Genomic DNA, 20946 nt, shown 5'->3' with positions numbered 1-20946 from the left:
TAGCTAGTCAGATTTACTGTCCTCTTGGGGAGGAGTTCTCCTGTTGTTTTCTGCGTATATTTCAATAATGGACAGTATCAAACCCCAAAGTGAATACAAGGTGAGTTTAGCTGTTTTGTATGAGCATCCTAAATTATAAGCCTAATATAAATGGAAAAGAACTGAAGTGCAGTAGACAGCATTGTTTCACCTACTTTGTTTCCTTGTTACCAGAGCCTGTTCCACAAACACTGCAAATCACAGCGGCTCTTTCAAAAAATTACTCATTTTACAAAGAAAGAGGCCCAAGGCTTTGATCACAGGAAGCCTTGTAAGATGTTCAAATCCCCAGCCTCTCATTAAGTAACAGGGAGAGCCTACAGCCAGGAACACAGCATATTGCTGGGTGAAAAGGGAGACCAACCTGTATGGCCACACTGCAGGATGTTTGTGGGTGCAAACAAGTGTCCTTCAGCTCATGCTATGTGCATTATGAACTTCTGTCTTGGGGAGAATCCCAAAATGAATAGCACTGAGCACTAGCAAAGATACACTAGATGACCTTTAAGGCTCCTTTCAACCCGAGCCCAAGATCTGGAGGAATTGTTGCCAAAACCATTCTAGCTTACTAGATTTTATTTATCCATTTACTGGGGGGTGGATGTAACCATTTTATGATAATTCTGAGCCAGCAATGCGTGCTTGCAGCATAGAACACCAAATCCATTCTGAGCTCGGTTACAAGAGGGGTGGCTGCAGGGCAAGGGAGGGCATCATCCCCCTTTGCTTCAACCTTTTGAGGCCCCATCTGGAATGCTGCATCCAGGTCTGGGGCCCCCAGCACAAGAGAGATGTGGAGCTGCTGGAGTGGGTCCAGGGGAGGCCACAAGGACACTCAGAGGGCTGGGGCACTTCTATGATGGCCAGCTGAGAGGGTAGGGCTTCTTCAGCCTGGAGAAGGAAAAGCTCCAGGGAAACCTCACTGGGCCATCCAGTGCCAGAGGGAAGCTTACAAGCAGGAGGGAGAGCCACTTGACTCAGGTAGACAGCAATAGAACAAAGGCGAACTAGGGTTCTACGGCACGTGAAGATCGCCGTAAAGGACGCGGATACGGGCTTATTCCAGTCTGTACCAATCCCTCTTTTCCTTACCGGGGTTGCGGTTAAACCACAACCGATCTCGGCCGGACCCGTCGCTCAGCAGGAGGCGCTGCCGCCCACCAGGTGTCGCCCTCCACCCGCCGCTGCCCCGCGCCGCAGACATCCCGTCTCGCCGCTCGCGCAGCGTGGGCGTCCTGTGATAAAAATACAGCGGCGTCCTCGGCCCCGACAGCTCCCTGAGCTCCGTTTCTGCTATCGTTTAAAAGAGCTCTAAGGAACGCGCTTTAAAGACGCGCGCTGCGATCCGCGCTACGGCGCAGCGCTTACAGAAAAGCCCTAACTGAAGTGACGAACCCGCCTCGGGCCGCCGCACCGTGAGGGCTGCCTGAGGGGCGACCGTTACGACCGTTAACGACTCTCAACAGCGCCGCGCGCGCGCTTTGCACGCGCTCCCTGCCTGCATCTCAACCTCTCGCAAGCGCTTCCGGCCCGCCGGCCGCGCTCCTTCCCGCCCTTCTCTTCGCGCGGTTGTCGCTTCGCTCGGGCTCGCGGCCGGCACTTTGCAGACGCTCCCTGCGCCCGCCCGCCTTCGGGTGGCCCGGCCCCCACGGCGCGGCGCTGCATAGCCCAGCCCAGCCCGCGCCGGCCTCCGCCGAGGGACCATGGGCGATGCGCTCCTCCCGGCGCGGGGGGCTGCGGCGCACGGGCGGCGTCGGAGGAGGTGAGGCGCAGCGGGAGGCTCTCGGTTCGGGGAGTGCGGGGCCGCCGTCCCCTCAGGCCGCGGCGGCGACGCGGTCACGATGCGGCCGCTCCCTCGGCCTCTTCGCCGCGGCCGCGCGGGGCGGCGGCCGCCTCTCGGCGCCGCATCGCCCCTCGCAGCCCTCGGGCGGCCCGGCCCGGCCGGGAGAGCGGCGCGAGGAGCGGCCGGAGCTCGGCCTTCGCGGCCCGGCCGTCCCCGTCACCTTGCGTAACGACCTTCCCGGGCACCGCCGCGGACGGGCTGCCGCGGGGCCGAAGTGCCGGCGGGGCGGCGGGCGGACGTCGGAACGTCCGTGCTGCCGGCGGGGATCCGCAAGCCTTTAGGGAGAGAAAAAGGTTTCCTGAAAGCTGTCACCCGCCTGCCGGCTTCGCCGCGCTGTCGCTAGCAGCGTTTGGCGAAAGGTTCTGTGGCGGAGAGGCTGGGTGTAACGATGCTCCGCTTCCAGGTTCGCTCGTCGGCGCTGTGCGCTGGGATCGCACGGACGCGGCCCCGTGCGAAGGGCGCGGCGGGCCCGGGGCGCTCTGTGCGCTCGGTCACGCGAACGGCGGCTTCGGGAGACCGCGCCGAGCCTGCCCCGAGTTCTGTCATCTCCCCGTGGCGAACTTAACTTTTCCGTACGTGCGGGGGAAGATAGATGTCCCCTTGTGTTCAGGAGCTAATCTAGGGTGAGTCTTTCTTAAATGCTAATGTAGGGAGTGTAGGTTCCATCTTTTCCAGATGTGGTGTAACGCGGATCTCACCTTCTGAAGGCAGGTTTCTCTTCCAGGCAATGAGGTCAGGAAACTTCAGAGGATTCCTTCTTGTTAAGTCTCGATACGACAGTCCCTCTCCATGCCTACAGCAGGAATAGAATACTCTTAAAATGAAGGCTTGCTCTTGAGATTTGTGTTACTTGAATTTACAACCCTGTGTGCCTGACAAGCTCTGTTGCTTCTCCCCATGAAATGCTATGATAGCCTTTTCAACAGTGTGACTCATATCCCTAAATACAGGAGTGAATTTTGACTTAGTACAATGCAAGTGCTTTATCTCGGCAAACAGCCTTGTGTAGAAAATGCAGAGATGGTGGAGGGAATGTCACTTGCTGTATCTATTAATCTTTGTCCTCAGAAGGACAGCATTTGAGGTTGTTTTCGTGTTGGAGTTCTGTCTTCACTCCCAATTCAATGAGATAATGTCGGTTCTTTCTAAATAGTTTTACCATTTCGTGAAGGGCTGAAAACCATTTTTAAAAGGAGGAACTAGTTTGTTCTTGTTGTTTATTACTGAAACTGTATAGCCTGGGGACATTGAGCCCATTTCAGTCTAAATGGGTGATGTACCTTTTTCTTTCTTCCTCTCTGTGTAATGACTGTTCTTTGTGAGAAATTCTGCTTACTGCAAAACCCACAGTTCACTCAGTTACTTGTGTCTGCCAAACCGAAGGATAGGAAAAAATCCTTCATAGGTTGTTGGTTTTTTTTGGTGTTTTCACTGCATACAAGATAACTTGCCATACTACCTCCTAGTCTGTATCTGTCTGAGAGAATATAGGGAGTCATTTAAAGTGAAGCAGTGTGTTTAGTGAAAACTGTTCAGTGCTTTTTTTAAGGTTTACGGATTGTTTCCTCTTTCTGTTAGACAGAATGTGCATTTGTTTTGTGTGAGTGTGTAAGGATTAAATAATATATGCTTCCCTTTCCCGAGTCGTTAATCCATCTTGCTGACTAGGAAGAAGCCGGCTTGTACAGCCTGAACTGAAAAGATGCTGAAAGACAAAGTGGCTGAATAGTGAATATAAGAAGATCAGGTTGTTTAAAGTCCAGAAACTAAACTGCCTAAAACTTGGGAAGCAGCCAGCAACCCAGAGTGCAGATCATCTAAAATCCTTAATCTGCTTCATGAGGTAGAATCTGGCAAAATATTGAAGTGCTCTAGATTCCTAAAATGATTTAGAATAAAGACAGCTGTTGTCAGTCCTAAGTCATCTTCTTCCAACCAAAATCCTTTTCCTTGATTTAAACAACAAAAAAACAACTAAAAGCTTTGTGGCTGGTATAAAGGTTTACATGTAACTTTTATACTAAAAGATTTATACCATCAACTTCTGTACTTGAGTCAACGTGTAGCATCTTGGTAGCCCTACTAATTTCAGTCTTACTTACATCCTTGCAATTTTTTTTTTTGTTGTTTCTGACATTGTATTCTACTGTAATCTACCAATTTTGCTGCTCTGTAAGATAACTTAATGTGCAGTTTTCCTCCTTGTGTAGGCTTTCACATTTTAACAACACTTTAGGTGTTGTTGCTATTAGGTGCCCTGCACTGACAGGGTAAGTTGATTATAACGGTGTGGTAGGTATTTTGGAGACTTTTGTAAATGCAGTATTTGTATTTTGAGCAGGTGGAATTCTAAATAAGATTGCCTAGGTGTCCCATGAGAGAATGGGAGCTTTAGTTCAATGTTATTGGCAGGAGAGGTGAGTGGTAATGGAGATATAGTGGCAAACATGCTTTCATGGTCTAATTTAGTGTATACTTAGTCTATTAAATAGATGGTGGGGAGAAAAAAAAGTCAGGTTCTGATATGGCTTATTTATTCATAAGGTTCCTTTATGTCACGTTGTTCCCAAAGTACCAGCAGAAGTCACTTGTTTATCCTGATTTGGAACCACAGCAATACTGCTGCAGCCACTTGGCACTGAACATCAGGAGTAGCTGCTGAAGAAGGTGAGTGTGCTGCACAGTGCTAATTGGCTGGGGAATCTGATGAGGAGAGACTCAGAAATTGAGCAGTTTTCCTGTTTTTATGTCTTCAGTTTAAGGGACTGGAGTAGTACAATGCCATCCTTTAGCTTTCTCTACTTTTGTTTTTCCTTTGTCATTTTTCTTTATTATTATTATTATTATTATTTTACAGTTACTGTAATCCATAGCCATGGAAAGAAGATAAACAGGTTTTTATGCAAATCAGCATTAGTTCAGTGAATGGATTTGGATATTGAGATAGGCATTCTAATTGGACAGTGTTTGGGGACTGTAATTATGGAGAACTGGTGGCCCGAGTGCTGTTAGAGCCCCTTGGCTATGGGGTGTCTGCTTTTCACGACAGTGCAAATTTTCATCAGGGTGGGAAGCCTCCCTCTTCTGTTCCAGACATAATAGTTCAGCTGTACCTTGAGATAAATTGTCAGGGTTTTGTTTTTGCCTTGCAAAAAGTTGTTTTGCTGGTTTTAATCAGGTGAAGCCTTGAAGCCCAAGGTCTGTATTCATTCCATCAAGCCCCTTCCAGGAACTTCTGCTAAAATGGTGGCATTTGCCTATGTTTGTAGCACCTTGTGTACTGGGGAGACACAAAGCACAGAACAAAGAAAATTAGTTTGAGGGACAGGAATTCTCTCGTTGAATGCTCTAAGTAGCGAAGTCCTTTTCATGAGGAAGATTGTAAGTCAATGATGTGATTCATTTGATTTATTATTCATGGTTTGTATGAGCTAAGAATCCTGTGATCCTTGCCCTTCTTTGAGTCTCAGAAGGTCCTGTTATTCCTATTAGCTAAGTACATTTCTTCATACATCCCACAGGCATTCCAAAATGTTTAACCTTGACTATTAGTCCAACTAACTGCTATTTGCCTTACTGCTTTTTATTTCCTGATAAGAGACAATAATATTTGACAGTAATCAACCGTTTGGTTTGACCTCATTCCCCTGACAAAGGAGTTCTCATAGGTAAGAAATAGCAGGCAGATGGTTTTACAGTGACTTATTTTTCTTTAAATAAGAAATGAGGAGTTCCATACTGATAGAAAGAGCTGATTTCACTTTTACCAGCTGTTGCTCTTGGATCGTGTTGTTTGCTGCCTTCTTCATGTAAATTTTTTTGCTGTAAAATATATTCCTTTTTGCTGTATTTCCTTGGAGTAGCTTTATAATAAACTCATTCTTCAGCCTTGTTAGAAATGTAGCAAATTAAGCTTACTGCTGTTTCCTTTCTGTCACCTGTTAAGGCTGCTTTTCCTTTCTTCCCTATGAATCAGACCAATCACACAAGCACTGTGACTGGTGCATTAGTGTTTTATGTAACCTATGTTGAGGTCCTCTCGGAGCATTTTCAGACAGCTTCTAATCAAGTTGTCATTAAAGGTAAAAGCTGCAGTGTATTTTCATTCCTGCCATATTCTGCGGCCTGGAGGTTTATTGACCGTGTGATGTCTCAGGAGACTGAACCTTGACACACCAGTGCACTGTGTGATAGTCCTTGTCTGTAAGGTGTGTGACTGCAGTGGAGTAACACTCTTACAGCAGATCTTTGGTAGTGCAGAGCTATATGCATACATTTCACTGGGGCAGCAGTTCTCTTGGGTTTAAAACACCGTCTCTTATCTCTCTCCTCCTTATCCCCTCCCTGCTCTCTCCATGTTTGTTCCTTTGCTGCAGAGAGCTGTTCTTTTCTCCTTCCCTGCCCACAGGTATGTCAGATAGAATGAAAATACAAATCTCCAGGAGTTGCTTTGGTGCAGTTTTTGAAAGTTGCCCTTGAACTCTATCTTGATGGGTCCTGTTTGAGTGCTGTGCATGCATAGATTTGATTTTCCATGCTGTAGACAAAGAGTAAAGTTACTGGAGTTAAGATACCGTTGAGAAAGTTTTGTGCTGTACCATTTGCCCTCTGTATCAAACCTGCAATTCTTTCCTTTTCTTTAATTTTTGAGGGGGAAAAAAAAAAAAGGAATAAAATTGAGGAATGTTTCTAATCTGGTAATTATCCAGCTTTTAGATTGTTTGTTTTATACCAAAGCATTGTAACAGCATTCAGTGTTGAAAGCTGAATGAAATTGTTTGCAAAGCCTAACTAGAGTGAACGTCCCACACTGTTCCCAGTCCCCTGTTGTGAGAAGACTATGTCTGTGTAAGAAAAATGCTCGTAGGACTAAAATGCCTTGAAAATGGTACCCTAAGTAACATGAACTGTCAGGTAGTTTTCCTGAAGTTGGTTTGAATTGCTCATTTCTACCTAGATACTGTTAAACTTGCTGGTTTTAATAATTAAAATAGTAATAAATATGGAAAATGTAAAAGCTGCTTAGAAGTATTAAGCAAACAGCAGCATCCACACTTCCACCTATTTACACTGTCAGTTTTTTGTCTTATATTTGGTATGGATTGTACATGAAAATGGACACCACCACCTCTTTTCCTAAAAAGATCAGAGTATTACCTTTCTGTGTCTGCTGTGTGTGTGTTTCCTGATCTTGGAATTTGAGCCACCTGGCAAGGAACCTTCTTCCTGAGGGGGGAAAAAGAAACTAAGCAGGTATGTATATCATGCCTGGGAAAACTCTGAAATATTCTTACACTGACATTTTCATAGGTTCTTTGCAAATACTTTGATAAAGGTGCTTCACAGCACTGTTTTCTGTGCATACTAATACCTTGTATGTGGATACAGCTTTCCTGTCTGCTTAGCACACTTTAAAAATAAGAACCCAAGAAACAGCTCTGAAACGCTCAGCATCTCTCCTTTTGGAACACTGACAATTCTTACAGAAATGTATTTCACTAATGGTAGTCATACAGGGGATTCAGGAGTTGTTCTGGCAGGAGGAGGGGCTGCAAAACAAGGGGGCCGTTCCTTAGGTAGCAATGAGATGTTTAAAAAACAAGTAGTTCAACAGTGTGAGTGAGGTACCAGTTCATTGCTCAGGCAGTAAGTGTCACAGAGGGATGATTTCAAGTACTGAAGGGAGCAGAAGAGTGCTTTCAATCTCTGTGTGTTGATGGAACTTCAGGTGCAAAATATTTAAAATATGTATCTCAATTTGGGGGGATTCTGGAGAAAGTTCTAGCAAGTTCTAGCAAGAAAGAATCTGGAAAAATATTCAAAGAACTGAAGCAAATGGCTTTGAGAGAGGTTTTTGAAGAGCTCAGTTGAAAGTTTGGTGTTTGCAAGTCAGAAATTAAGTGTGAACTTTAAACAGATATAAAGCAAAATTAGAGAGAAAGTGATTTTCTTTCCTCTTGGCTTTAATGAAGACGAATTCTCGTGCTTTGACGAGAATTTGTCAGTGAAATCAGTATTTGTGTTTCCTGGTCTGACCGAACAGGAAAAGGATGTGGAATGCTCTGTGTAGGCAAAAGATAAAAAAAAAATAGTAAAATAATAATAACAATTCTCAGTCTTCAGCACTCAGACTTCAGGATCAGTTGTACTGGATGTTTGACCAGGCTATTAGAGCTATGTTGTTTCAGTCACTTCTTCAGCACTATTGATTCTCTAACTAGGTAGTGAAATGTATCATTCTATTTATTCTGTAGAACCATCCATGCTTTGCAAGTACTTTTCTTTACTAGAATGGAAAGAAAGCATGCAAAGGGAGAGTCCTGCAAATGCTTCCAGTGTATTTTTCTGCTCAACCTTACAGCTGTTTTACCATATGTAAAATCAACTATTTCTGAATACTTTAGAAGCCTTTAATCAAGTTAAATGAAGGTTATTGCTACACTTGAAAGTGAGATTTTTGTTTCTACTGGCCATTTTGTTGGAGACCAAGTTTACTTATAAATCAGTTCTAGAAATAATCTTTGCTCTGATATTACAACTTGTCTTGAAAGACAAATATAATCTGTATGCCCCTAGTAAATACTAATCTGTAGTTCTTGCTGAAATACTTCCCAGTTTTTGTCAGTGTTTTGAAAGTCATGTTAAATTGGATAGTAAAACAGGAATTTCAGAATTCTCTTTAATGGTGTAAATTAAATAGGGAGCAAGGAAGAGTTTCAGACTGGAAGATCATTTCGGTTTTGGCCGCTGCCAGCTAGCTGCTGAGATGAAGTTCCATGGCAATAGGACTTGCCTGCCATCGGTCCAGTAGTTCATCTCACTGGCTGATCCACACTGACTTCTGAGCAGCCCATGAAGGAGCAGCTTACAGCACCGTTGGTAGCACGCTTCTGGCCTGTACTGAAAGGAAGGGGCTTTTTTTCATGATGTAAAGAGACTTTCTGCATAGTGGGTACAGTTCTGTCTGATTTAAAAGGCATGCTAAAATTCACATAAGCTCTACATGAGCAGATGCAGTTTAAACCTCTGTCTTTACATGCTGAAACTAGTACGGTGAGGCCCAAGTGTGCTCTTTAACTTCCCTCTGACAGCTGTAGTGACTGATAAAAAAAAGTATCAGCTTGTAACAGATTTCATTTCTGTTCAGCTTGTGTTAAAGTCGTTGGACCTTTATTCATTTCTGGGGGTAGTACCTTCCCTGTGTCCTGGTTACACATCTTGCACACTGTTACAGAATGTTACAGAAGAATGCCAATATTAAAGTACTTAAAATGTGTCTAAGAGCACTTCCCTGCATACTGAAAAACTGACAAGTAGTGAGCTACATCAGACAGAAGGTAGAAAACTGTAGAAAACTTTTAAGAAAACTGTACTTGAAAAAGTAATTTGAACTTTCAATATATGAGGAAGATCTGTTCTACATTAATTTGTGTTTCTTAGATCTGAAAAGGTGGGGTAGATGACCATCCAAATAATCTAATTTCTCATAAATTAGGTTTAAAAAAAAACAAAAACAAACAAACCAAAACCAAGACTTTTCTCTTTCACATGCATGTTTCAAGAACAAGTTTGTTGCATCTCATATATTTGGGCAACTGTCTTTTACTCTCTTCTTATTTTTGCACATAGGGCAACAAAGCTAATAGAAGGGCTGGAAGACATGGCCTGTAAGGAGAGGCTGAGGATACCAGGTTTGTCTAGTTTGAAGAACAGGAGCTCAGGCACTGGAGCAGGCTTCCTACATTCATTCAGATGCCCCATGCCTGTCAGTGGTCAAGAGGCATTGCCCTCAATGGCATGTTTTAACTTTTGATTAGCCCTGAAGTTGGACTCAATGGTCTTTTTGCGTCCTGTCCAACTGAATTATTGCACCATTAGTTCTGTGTTCTGCTAGAACTGCTCTGGCCTCTCTTCAGACTGTTGTTCTGATCTTATGAGTTGATATGGCAAACTTGAGTTGTCTGCTGAATACGTCATACTTGAATTCTGTTGCACAACTCATAATTAGGTACTAGATGTGTTGTTTGCAATATTCTGTAACCCAAAGGTCTTCAAATGCCGTTTTATAATTTCCTTTACCTTGTGCTTAGCAAACATTCTGTGATGCTTTGATCAGAGAAAATTACCATGGAGTTCACTGGAGGTTTTACATGGGAATGTCATTACTTTTCCTGGTCTTCCCAAAGGCTGGAGTTAGATGGAGCTGTGCCACCATGCCTGTCTCTCTCCAGTACTTGTCAGAGCATTCTGTGGCAGTGCAGTGAACTGCTGAGAATCTGATGTGGCCTGGCCATGGATGGCTTCTTCGTGTTTGGTTGTTCACATCCCAGAATGAAAATGTTCCCTAGGTAGCTTCACCTTTTGCCTTTGTAAGTTGGGGAAGGAGCTTAGAAGGGAATAAAGCTGTTTCTCAGTGACAGTGCTTTGACTGCTGGAGCGTCAGCCTCATTAAAAGATTGTGTTCTTAGTACTTAAAATGCTGGGTTCATAGACGGTTAATGCTCTGTCCACTAGGCCAAGTGCTCCCAGTTTTATCTAACAGATTAATGGTCCTTCTCAAAAAACAAAAACCCTTCCTTTTTCCAAGTACTATCAATATACATATTTGTGCTTATCCCAATTAGGAGAAAAATATCCTTTTCCCTACATGAATTTCTCAGATTTCATGCTGTTGATTTTGGATGTGTGTTATGAAAAGAGCTTTTTAATTAAGGTAAACTCTTGCTCTTTCACAAGCTGTAGAGTATTTTTAAGTACGCCACTCACCTCATTAAATAACCAAAAATTGACATTTTGTTAGAAAGGCTGCTGATGCAATATTGTAGTTTGGCAGAAGTTATTCAAACCATAAAATGCTCAGTATTTTTACCTTGCCCTTATTGTGGGGATGGGAATCAGCATAATTGCCTGATTTGTAGTTGCTCAGGATAAAGATGTATCACATTGACAAAAATAGAAATGAAAAGCCTTTTTATTGTTTATTTTGTACTGACCAGCTCTGTCATCCTTGGACTTGACAAACAGAATGAGAAGTTTGTCAAATGTTATTATTTGAAATGATTAGAAAATTTGTTATGTCTCTTTTTAATTTTCCAGTGCATTCTCATTTGGACTGTGTGTGGCTGAATGCACTGATGACAGTTGTCCAGTTATTGTGATCTTAAGATCTTTATTTCCTTATTTGATGTTTTTAAGGATGTTTTTTTTACAAAGTACACCAGCGTTTGGGATGTAAAACTGATAGAAAAAAAGAAACAGCATTAGAAGTTCTCCAGAATACTTCTAGAGAGGTGTAGGGGTTTTGGCCATACCCTCCTTTTCATCTTGGCTTGTATCTGTCTCCTTTCTTCTGTTTTATCTAACATGAAGCATGTTTTCTGGTGTTTTTTGTCACTGCTCCTTAGTTATTGCTATTCCTACTCTCTGTTCTATATCCTAGAAAGACTGAAGGGTGAATCCTGTTGTGCTCTCTTTATTTGGCCTTCAGAAGATATGCAGGCAATGTAAGCATTTCTGTTCTCAGCCTGGCTACCTCTCCACTGGAAGCAGCCTTCTGCTAGACTCAAGATTTTAGTGAATAAAATATCTTATTCAACAGATGCATCAACACTGAGAAATAGCTGAATTTGAAGTCAGTTGTCTGAGACTTCATTTTTCTAGGAAGTGTTTTTGCGGATCTTTGCAGTACTCTGGAAGAGGCAAAAATCTCTTTCACAGTAGAGACTTTGGAGTTGTTTTTGCCTTTCTTCCCCAGACATTTCATCTTCAAGGATGACTTGACTCTCCCCCTCCCCCCCCCACTTTTAAGCTCTACTCTGTGTTTCTTCCCATCTCCCAAAGTGTACTCCTGAAATTCTCTCATGTTTATACAACCTGTTTCCTTTTTAAGTAACATAGGAAATATTTACTGCACTCATTTACTTTCAGACTTGGACTAAGACAGATCTCGTTATCCTTACCCACCCAGTCAACAAATCTGGATGGATTTATTTTCTGTAAAATTAAGTAGAAGTTAATGAAATTTTCAACGTGTGCATGTAGTTAGGCTGAATCTAGACAAACTGGAACTTCTCTATTAGTTTGCTTACCAACTAATTATCAAATCAGCTGATTTCAAGCAAGAATCACAAACTTCCAAGGCATGTGGATCATGCATCTGTTTCTCCTGTCTCATGAAAGAGTTCTTGTCAAGAACCTCTTCATGCAGTTTCTCTTCCTTGTCTTTTTGTCTGATGTGGCTTTTTCAACTGACCTTAAGCAACTGTCGGAAATGATTGAGCCATTTTTACTAAAGACCTAACCCTGCCCATGTTGCACAAGGCTTGATTCTACAGAAAATCTGGCTTTTTTCGAGTGCCTCTTGGCAGTGATTCTATTTTGTTGTATACAGATTTTAGGCACCTAATGTAGAATTGAGTGTTGTAGCAGCTAGACGCTTGCAGCCATGAAGCAGTGTTGATTTTTCTTCATTTGTTTTTTTTATTTATTTCTTAATTAAGCAAAGGGAAGACCTTACAGTTCTTAAGAATCTTATAGGACAACAGTGAGAGGATGTGGTGGTGATGTTGTTAAGATAGAGTACTTCCCACCATAAGGTAAAACAAACTTTGAGTAGGGAGAGTAACCATACAGTTATAGTGGGAGAAAGGTTTGGGTTTGAACGTGTAGCAATTAGACAGATCAATATGATGGGAAAAGCACTGCACCAGAAAAGGACCAACACAGTAGAAAGGTGCTATAAAGGAAGGGAAGAAGATTGCAGGTTTGTAGGGAAAAGCTTCACCAAGAAGGGATCTCTAACAAGGCTTTCTTCCCAGTGGCAGTAAGCCCTTCATGAGGTCTAAGAGAGGCGCAGCCAGGCTCCACCCCTTCCAGTCACACACATCAGTTGCCTTCACCTGTGCTCCCAGTGCTGACCTGGTCCTTTCCACAGGTGCTCAATCAGTGGTTCAGGCCGTGACTCAACAGTTCCCATATACAGTGAAACCTTGCCTGGGGAAAAAAAGCTTAGTTACTTGATTGCCTTAAAATCCAGGTGTTTTCTCAGGTTTGGGAAATAAATGAAGGCCACTTGAAAGTCATACACCAAAATAAGTGTTACACTTTTTAGTATAAAATAATTTGTCATCTAAATATCTGTTGCAAAAACACAAAAGTGATTTCCAAAGCACTCTTTAGACTTGAGCCTTAACTCATGTGTTGGTCTAAACCGTAGGGTACATCTTTTCTCAGAATTGAAACAGCAGCCTAAGTTGGAATAAAGCCTGGAAGCTCTTGAGTGATTCTAAAGCTTAAGTGGGAAATATCATATCCTCCTCAAATACATAGGGTAATGATATTGAATAAATGCAGCCTTTCTTCTGTCAGCCTGTGCGTATGAACGTTTCCAGTCTTTAAGACCGTAGCTAATGAACATGAGTGACTGACTCATGGCAGATTCTGCTTTCCCCTCCTTTCATTAGAGGTGCTGTTATGATCTGCATGTACATGGCTCAAATACAGGTTTACCTACTTTCTGTAGTGGAATAAAGGTGTGAGTCAGCTAAGGTACAGCACTCTGGTAGGATAGTTCGTATTGATATCAGTGGTTGTAGCTTACAAAGAAAATGCACTGCTCTGGGTGTTGAAATGTGCTAAGATAATGCCTTTTGTATTTTTCTGCAAGTTCTGTCAAATCCTTGCATTTACAAAGATAAATCTATGTAGCCTCGTGATACACAGTTAAGCAGAATGAGGCTTTTTGTACCCATTTAGCTCTTAAAGATGCATTTGCCAGCACATTTCCTTAGTGAGTAAGAAGGAATGAGTATTTTCATAATACTGGAAAATCTGTTTTTCTGTGTCTCTACATTTTTCTCTTCCCCAGTTCTAACTAACCAGTAAAGAAATCCACTTGGCTGTGGTAGTGTCATTATAGTGGCGTTTCTTTTCCCCTCTGCCAGTGCAATGATACCATCTAAATCTAATTCAGAGCTGCAGATTATCTTTTTGGCAGCCTTGTATGTGCATTTACTGCTGGTTTGCACCTTTAATACCAGGTGTCTTTAAGAGCCCTTTGTCTAATTAAACTTGAGGTGCAGCATGGGATGTATGGCAAATAAACGTTGTCCCTGCTACTTGATGTTTCCAAGAATTTAGGATGCAACTACAGTAGAAAGGTACTCAAATTATATTAATCCCTGTGTAGTCTGTGCAGTCTCCTAGTGGGTTTGCTACAAGATTTTCTGCTAGCAAAGGCTTGTTTTTTTTTCCCCTCCTCTTCCATCTGTGAATATCTCCTGTTCATAATAACAGGAACCATAACTGGTTCCTGTTGCAGCAGCAAAAAGATTTGGTAATATTTAAATCTTTTGTGCCCTTGTAGAAAGTGCTCAGTAAAGTGGATCCACTCTTGGTAATTTTTGGAAGGCAATTTCATTTGATAACAATGAGATTTAGGTTTTCTAAAAGTGTTTGCTAAGAACTGATTTGTTTTCTGAGCACTGGAGGGAGTAAAGCTCAATTTGTGTGCTTGGGAACATGACAAGGAGCCTGTGTGGTGGAGCTCCTGGTCTGGTGAGAGCTGAAAAGCAGGGCAAGAGATATAAAATGTACAAGAATTATATAATCTGCAGGCAAGATTCAGCCAAGTGCAGAATTACCCTACCAGATTTGTTTCAGGTGTTTTAGAATGATTTGAAAAGGTGGAGTGGGCAGAATTACTTAAACTGAAAAATTCAGGATACTGCAGTGGGTTTGGGAAGAAAATAACCCTCTGATGTGGTCAGACTGGAAAACATGAGCTTAAATCCAAGGCAAATAATACCATTTTGTAGTCGTATGAGACTTTTAAAGTGGTCATCAGTGTTGGGGAAAATATGCTTTCATTTTCTAGGCTTTCTTTTTTTTTTTTTTTAAACATAGCAAATGTTTTTTTCTCCTTCCTTCTCACACAAGGAAGAACACTTTCCCCTGGGGACAAAGATAGGATGAAGCTAAATATATCGCTTGTCCGCTTTATTCTCCATCGTGTTCCTTCAGTGGTTAGTGCAAGTTTGAGATCTACCTTAGAGATTCTGCCTGACATACGATGACATTAATAGTAATATAGACATAGCAATTTAAAATTAATTCTTTATTACACTTTGGTTTTGATATACAAAGTGCCATAAAAAATTAAAAGGACTTTGTAAGCATTAACCCATGCACTGCAGTTTTTATTATTTCTGCAGAGGAGAGAACGCTGACTGGGTTTGAGGGCCACAATCTGTGGCTTTGCTGAGGTTTTTTGATTTATGTGTTCTTTCTCAAGCACCAGCTAGAAGACTCTAAAGAAGAGACTGAGGAGAGAATCATAGAATGGCCTGGGTTGAAAAGGACCACAATGCTCATCCAGTTCCAACCCCCTGCTATGTGCAGGGTCACCAACCACAGACCAGGCTGCCCAGAGCCACATCCAGCCTGGCTTTGAATGCCTCCAGGGATGGGGCATCCACAGCCTCCTTGAGCAACCTGTTCCAGTGTGTTACCACCCTCTGTGTTGAAAACTTCCTCCTAATATCTAAACTAAACCTCCCCGTCTTAGTTTAAGACCATTTCCCCTTGTCCTATCACTCCACCCTAATAAACAGTCGTTAAAGAGAGAGCATGTCTGTCAGAGGAGGAGCCCTGAGAGACAGCAGCTAGAGAGATTTTAGGTAGAAAGAGAGTGGCTTCTTCAGCAGTCTGTTAGAACTAAGAGGTAAGAGGAAAGTGTACCTAGGTGTTCTTTAGACATCTGAAAATGCAGACATCAAAAATTTGATTATTTCTTAGTCTTCTGATGATGTGTTTTAGTTAACTGAAGAAATGGCCAAAATGTTTACTTTCCCACTGTATCGGGCTGTTGAATCACGGCCTGAACCTCTGATTGATCACCTGAGGCAAACAATGAGTCAGCCACAGGAGCACAGGTGAAGGCAATTCACCCCTGCTGCTGGAAGGGGGGAGCCAGGCTCCACCCCTCCTAGACCCATTTAAGAGCTGACTGCCAGTGGGGAAGGATCTTTTCTGGAGAGCTACTCCACTGGAGTTTATTACGCGAGCCCTGGATAGGGTGAGTATCTTCTTTCCCTTACTCTAGTATCATAATTACGCCAGACAAACTCCTGGATATACTATGCTATCTGTATATTCATTGATTGTGCACTTATTCAAATTGAAAACCAGACAGTGATGAGGAATACTGCTTCAAATAGTGTTCAGACTGTAGCTGTTCCTTTGATACTCCTAACTCTCAGATTGAGCATAATCAGTTGCTAGTCATGAGAGTTTTGCCCAAAAAGACAACCTTGTAAATTCTAATTATTGACTAATTTACTTTGACTTTCTAATCTGCAAGTAAATCCTTTTAATCCAGCTCCTAATTCATTCTATATTTATATTCTTCATAGGAGTTGACAGTAAAAAATTTCAGTGCATGCTGAGAAAAGCACGTTGGCCAACAAACAGGTAACCATTGTAATAACCTCAAATGAGCATCTCTCCCTTCAAGTTTTATGCAGAGCCTTTGGTCGTGTATTTGACAGTGAGGTAATCATATCTCACTGTCTGTATCAGACAACAGAGTGATAGCAGTAAATATTCTTGCAGTCTTCAGTGAGGGGCCAGTTTATTCTCACTGAGCTATTCCAATCAAAACTGGCAGATGAGTTTTGGAGTTTAAATAGCTAATTGCTTCTTATCCAACTTATTTTGACTGAATTGTCTAGGCAGTGCTCATTCAAGTTGGTTCCATGGGCAGATGTGAGAAGGTAGTGACTTCTGCTTGGAGAGTAGTAGCATTTCTGCTGGCAGAGGTTGTGTCTGCCTGGCCTCAGCATGTCACATTCAGAAATCTGAGCAGGGCATACTAAAGCACGTGTTCCATGTGATTTTCATTCATCAGATTCTGTAATCATTTTCCTTTTTTCTCTCTCCTCTATTTCAGCTTCACTGTGATAGCTTCGGTTGCCAGAAAGTGGTTGGTGGGAGGCACATGAACACGTTTGCTTGTTTTCTAAACTATTCTCCCTCATGGTCAGGAAGAGGTTAAGAAGTTGCTCATAGTATATTGGGAAACGCTATTATGATGTAAGAACAGAAAGTATAAAGCATTGAATGAGTTGCAAGCAGAAATGCTTCCTTAATATTCACTGTGGTGTGTGGGGAATGTGAGGAGAGGATAAACAAGAGGTATAAACACAGTCTGGTTTAAGGTTGGGAAGGACAGTACAGACTGTGAGGCTTTGAAGCCACTGGTTTGTGTCATTCCTGCAAAGAGGAAGAAGGGCTAAGCTGAACAGCTCTTTAATACCAAAAGATACAATTCCTCTTTTTTGTTTTCACTGGCTGTGATATGCACCTGACCCATCTGGTAGACAGCTTGGTTTGCAAAACAAGCAGAAAGCTAATATAATAAAAAGGCTTCTTTTGTTTTCACAATCTGAACAGCTCATTGAGGGATCTGTTGGTTTGGCACATCTAGCACAAAGCAGGGTGCGAGAGCAAGCAGCTTGGAGGAGCAGACAAGGAGCAGGAGGTGAGAGCAGCACAGGGCTCAGCATGTAGCTGCCAGATATCAGCTCTGCTGCCTCCTGCACCTGCAGGCTGTGGTCTGAGCTCAGGGCCTTTTCCACCTGTGCTCAGTGGTTATAGAACTGTGCAGTGCCCTGCAGCTTCCTCTCGCTGCTCTGATGGCAGCAGGCTTTGCTGTTGTGATCTGGGAATGTTACCTTTTCCTTCATCTTTCTTTGCCCCTTGCAAGCTTTTCTTTGAAAACGGCAGACATGGTAGTGTTGGTAAAACTTCATACCTTGTTATGTGTAAAGGCAGCAACTGAGCAGTGAGAGGTTTCTGTGGCAGAAACTTTCTCAGTTGGTTCAGTCATGTTACTGTAATCTCAATCCTGATGCTGCAGAATGTTTGTTTAAACATGCCCCGGAAGTAAGGAATATCCAGCACTTTTGTTTTGAAACTATTCTCAAGAAGAGTGCACTTCTACCCTAGAATGTAGTCCTGCCATGCTACAGCATGTGTGGGTCCAGTGCCAAGGCTGCTGATGATTCCTTTTGCTTGTGTCACATCTGGGCTCTTTGCATTTTGGCCTGCCATCCAAAATTGATTTAGCCCTTTACAAGGATTAACAGTGCTCTCAGACATTGTTACTCAAAAGACTGTGTCCGGTGTGTGGTGTGAAATTAATAACGAGGAAAGAAAATTAATGACCTGCTGTGATGGCATCCATCAGGATATCTCTCAGCAGGTGTGAAATTAACTTGCCTTGATTGTGGTTTAAATTTAATGGCATGACGTAAAACTACAGAAACAGTTTCCATTACTGGGGAACAAGTAAGGCTTTTTTCTTGTTTTTTTTTTTTTTTTAAGATTCCAGATTAATGAACTGCTTGCGTCATACAGAGGATGGTCCTGTGATCATTTAGCAGCATGAATTTAGATTATGTTCTCTAAGAAGATCAAGTATTACCGTATCAGTAAAAATTGTTAAAGTCAGGCCGCAGAAATGCATTTTTAATTTCTATAATTACTGTGTGCCAGATGGTGGATGCATACTGGTTTCCAGAGTACTATTTCAGCTCAGATGTAAGCAGTCATCATCTTTATTTACAATTAATCAGATTTTAACCTAGGTAACTTGAAACTCTCTTGTGACTATGATGAGCTCTAAAGAAACACGTAGAGGAAATGTCACTGCTGTTTTAGTTACAAAAAAGCTTTTTTTTTCTCTCCCATGGCCTGGATCTTAATTATGAGGATAGCAAAACTACCAGCTGACTCTAACTTTCTGCCAGCTATATTGGAATAAATATCTAATATTAGATTATGTATTTGGTAAATCCTATTTAGTTAAAAAAAAGACTCTTCTTTTGAGAAGTGGTCATCAATTCCTGTGCCCCTACAGAAGGTCCTGGCTCACAGGATATAGCCCTGCTGCTGAGGCTGAAGGTTTAATCTGTTGCTCAGAAAGAGCAGTACCACAAGGATATAAAACGCATTGCAGTTCATTGGCTGTTTAAGGTGAATGAGGAAGATGAAGAAAATGTATTTTTCCGATTTAAATATTAAGAGCTTGATATTCTGAGAAATATTTCCATGTTCTTTCCCTTCTTATTCCCCTTTGTGTATGTATGTTTCCTCTGTAATTACCCTGTTGGTTTGGGTTTTTTGTATTTTTTTTAGAAGCTCCCTTTGACTTCTGAATTTTAAGTGGATTTTGCTGGACGTGCCTTGAGGTTCCTCCTCTAAAAAGTTCAGTCACCTCACCTCTTTTTAGATGTCTTGATGCTTTGCCCTTGATGGAAAAACAATCATATACAGGTTTTTTCACCCCTCAATTCAGCTTGGAATCCTTATTTCCAGGAATTAAGGAGGATGCGAGTTGGTGATTAGAAAGAAAGTGATTAGAAAGTCACTTAGCTGTGACTTGCACAGTGTTTTTTCTTAGGAGCAGAGCTGTTACACCTCTGTTAATATATCTTCAGGTTTAGAAATTCACAGTATACTGATACATTTTTGATTATTTGGTCTTTATAAGTTGACTTATCTGACTTTTATTAAGGAATATCAGTGGTTTGTAGAAACAATACATTTTTGGTTTAAATTTTGTCAATCAGAAAGCTGATAGAGTAGTGAAGGTCTAATTAAGTTCTATGGATTCAGTGTCAAAAGTAATTTCTGACATTTGCAGCAAGGTTTGGATTCATAACACTTCTTTAGTAGTTACATTTTCTTTGTTGGGGTTGTTTTAGGGCTGTCTCTCCCAGTTGTGTCACTGGCAGTACTTTCTTTAAGGGTGAAGTTATAAGTAGCACCTCTAGCATTATGGGGTCCGCACTGTTCTGAAATTTGAATGAGAAGCTCTGATAGAAAAAAATCACCTGCTTATTTTCTAATATTGAGTTGAGCTGACAAGGTGGTATTTTAGAAGTTGCTTATAAAGATAAAGCATTAAAGAGGAATTAATGGTTCCAGTCCAACTTTTAACAGTTGATAAAGGTTAGGTGATTACTAGAATTATGACATTTCAGCTGCTGCTTTAGACTGTTTTCTTGCCTGCTTTAGGAAGTAAAAGTCTTGATATATGCATTAAAGAACCTTGCTTTTTAGACCTGAATTGTAACATGATGCTCTTGCAAACCTGCTTATATTGAAGTCAATGCTGGAACACTGTATTCAATTGCCTGCCCGCAATTTTAGATTCCTGGGTTTAATTAATCATACTCCTGCCCTTCTCTTGTTGATGGCTTTTAAAGCTCCTGACCTTGTATGATTATTTAGTAGCCTCAGGGGAAATGGAGAGAAAAGAGTGGAAGAGAGAAGTTAAACTTTCTGTTGAACTTGTTTAAGTTTTGAAGAGAAGTGAAAGGTGGAGTTTTCTTCAGAGCTGTGGTAGCACGATGGCTGCTTTGCTAACTGTCCTGGGAAGCTTTTCCGTCAGACCATCTTGCCAGAAAGAAATCCTCATGTCTCTTTTCTGTGATACACGGTATGAGTTGGGGCCATTGCAGTTCTTTATTGTGCTCTGCCTGCAAGCTGAGGTCATGTTGGCTGCTTTTGCCATTTGCTTCATCTCTTCGTGTCTATGATATCCTTCCACGAGGGAGCGTATGAATTTCTTATGGTGGCTTCGCAGCAATGCTTGTTGGTTTTGGATTTGGTTTTAATTTATATATTTTTTTTAATGCAGCTCTACTAGATTTTGGTATGAGGAGAACTCGGATTTTTGTGTTGTCTGCTATGTGAATATGCAACGTGGTTCTGTCAGCATGCTCAGAGTTGAGCAGTGTGGTGCTATCTGGATGTGAGCAGGGGGCTCCTGAGAAAGTACTTCCATTTCTCTTGAGCCGGTTGCACCTGGTGTTCACTGAGTATATGTTCATCTTCTGGGTTGTGCTGATGATGCTGTTCAGTTTTTGGAGGACTGAGAGGACGTGAGTGAGGGAAGCTTGTGTCTTCCAGCAAAGGTGGTTGCAGTAACTAATGGTTAAATCATCCATCAGGTGGTTTTTGTGGATCTGTGAGGAGTGAAGGTTTTGTTTAGCTTTTCC

The 20946-nt window shown here is 42.0% G+C and overlaps 1 protein-coding gene across 8 annotated transcripts in view; it reads left to right on the top strand.

The window, feature by feature from the left end:
* MGAT5 (alpha-1,6-mannosylglycoprotein 6-beta-N-acetylglucosaminyltransferase) overlaps window positions 1-20946 on the top strand; it is a 112363-nt gene that overhangs the window by 301 nt on the left and 91116 nt on the right. For 2 of the 8 annotated variants that reach the window (XM_048953890.1, XM_048953882.1), the window contains exon 1: window positions 1669-1801. The exons of 1 other annotated variant lie outside the window; for it this stretch is intronic. The gene's annotated coding sequence lies outside the window, so the exon portion shown is untranslated. Of the gene's footprint in view, window positions 1-1668; window positions 1802-4454; window positions 4550-15905; window positions 15957-16293; window positions 16352-20946 lie in introns of those variants that run through there. 5 more of the 8 variants (XM_048953886.1, XM_048953885.1, XM_048953883.1 and 2 more) reach the window with 5 other exon arrangements.

Source organism: Lagopus muta, chromosome 8 (genome assembly GCF_023343835.1).
Source record: "Lagopus muta isolate bLagMut1 chromosome 8, bLagMut1 primary, whole genome shotgun sequence".
In the NCBI taxonomy this organism is placed as follows: Eukaryota; Metazoa; Chordata; class Aves; order Galliformes; family Phasianidae; genus Lagopus; species Lagopus muta.
This window is presented reverse-complemented; position numbering and strand designations above follow the sequence as displayed.